This window comes from Cariama cristata, unplaced genomic scaffold (assembly GCF_000690535.1).
Source record: "Cariama cristata isolate BGI_N322 unplaced genomic scaffold, ASM69053v1 scaffold30342, whole genome shotgun sequence".
Taxonomy (NCBI): domain Eukaryota; kingdom Metazoa; phylum Chordata; class Aves; order Cariamiformes; family Cariamidae; genus Cariama; species Cariama cristata.
The window spans coordinates 5434-7366 of record NW_009602663.1 but is presented as its reverse complement, the minus strand read 5'-3'; positions in this window follow the sequence as shown (position 1 = coordinate 7366).

Below are 1933 nucleotides of genomic sequence, written 5' to 3'. Positions count from 1 at the left end.
GGCTGAGACAGACCCCAACCAGCCGTGAATACAAATTGCAAAAAATAGCAACAGATTAGATCCTGCCCTACAATTATTTATAGCCTTAGCACATCAGTGAAGATGGGACCAGTGGCAGGAGGAGAGTGCAGCAACCTGTGTGCTGAGAATAGCAATTAAATCTAGGTTCAATTGACATGCGGAAAAAATAACAAGTATGTGACTTTTGCTTTAAAAAGGGTGAAAAATCAGCCTGTCCCCACTAGCTGTTGGACTCAGAGAGTGTGTCTTCACAGCAAAGGCTCTGCAGCAAGCACCGATGGGACATCTCTTCTCTACCCCACAGGCTGTGAAAATCCAGCTTTTGGAGAGAGCTTAAAATCATGGGTACTGTTTCCTACCATGTGCCTGGATCCAGGGCGGACAGCTGAGTTATTGATCCCTATTTTCCTATGGCACAGAACTGAAATAACAGTGCCAGTCTCCTCTGAATTGACAGCAGGGAGGAGGGTGGCAGATCTGGCTTGCTCGCTCACGGGTCTGCTAACATGTCCAGAGACATCAGAGGGATGAAGGGGAGGAGAGAGAAAAAGCAGATTCAAGGCATGGTCTCCTGAGCATTAAACCATCATCTGTAGGATCTGAGCCTAGACAGCTCTGGGGCAAGTTAAAAAATATTGCTGCCCTGTAATAGATCAGTCATAAATACAGACTTTCCTCCGCCTCCCATCGATAGCTCTGCTGGGAAATCCCTGATGCAACCCAGTCCTCGCCGCCGGCTCACCAAGCTGTGGTGCTGCCGAGTGCCAGCTCCTCGTGCCCCACGGCCGCTGCGGCTGGCGGCAGGGAGAGCTGGCAACGGGCAACGGAGGAGAGAAGTGAGAGCAACAACAACAGGCTTTGCATTTGCTGGCACCTCGCGACCTGCCGGAGTGCTGAGAGCTTCTCTCCAGAGAGACAAGCGCGGAGACAGCAATTTATCAGTCTGGCTGCAGTGAAAGGCCAGCAAAACGTCCCTGGGTGATGTTTGCCAGTCCCTGGCTGCGTGTGAATGCCAGGCATGAGCTGAGAGTTGGCTGCAGCAGAGACCAATCTCAGACAGACCAGGGGGGACAGCCGGGACCCACAGGGAGAGAGAGCATCCTTCATCCCTCAGCCACCTTCCTTGGGACGGTCTCACTGTCCCCATGCCAGCTGGAAGGCTGGTCACTGCTCACCATCCCTAGGGGCTGAGCTGAGCCGAGCCGTGAGGGCTTGCTCTGGGCTGCAAAAGTGCCAAGAGCCATGAAAAGCAGCACTTTGAGGGCAGTTTGCTAAGAAACAAGTGGGAGATGGGCACAAGTGCACATTGGAGAGGGGTATCCTGGAAGGGCTCCAAAAAGGAGGCCGTGGCTCAGAAGCCCATGTATTCACGGGTGTCTCTGATTAATGGGGAGGGGATGAAGGGGCTGCACGATGGAGGGGACATGCATGCACAGCATGAGGAGACAGGCAGGCAAGCAGGCAGTGGAGGGGAGGGGACCAGGGAAAAAGCAGCATATGCACTCAAGGCCATGGATGGGGGAGCACAGGGTGTATGCAGAGGGCATTGGAGGGGAGGAAGGGATGGCTCTGCCCTTGTAAAAGAGCAGAGACACCCAAGCAAGAAAATAAGAACCCCTGCAGTGATGTGGTCTCCACCAGAGTTGGCTTCCCAGGCAGAGGCGAGGGAGGTCCCCCTCAGCAGCTGGGGAGACTGCAGACAGCCAGACGGGACGACTGGGGCTGGGAAAACCTCAGTGTGGAAAGAGGAGGGCTACAGTCAATGACAGCAAGAAACTTGGCCATGTCTCTGCTCATAACATAACATAACACTGGCGGGGAGTGGGTGGGCTGCTCCCAGCGCGGGAAGAGACTTGCAGAAGGGAAGGGAGTTGGTCCAGGCTGCAGGATAAGCCTGCTCCTCGCTAGCAGA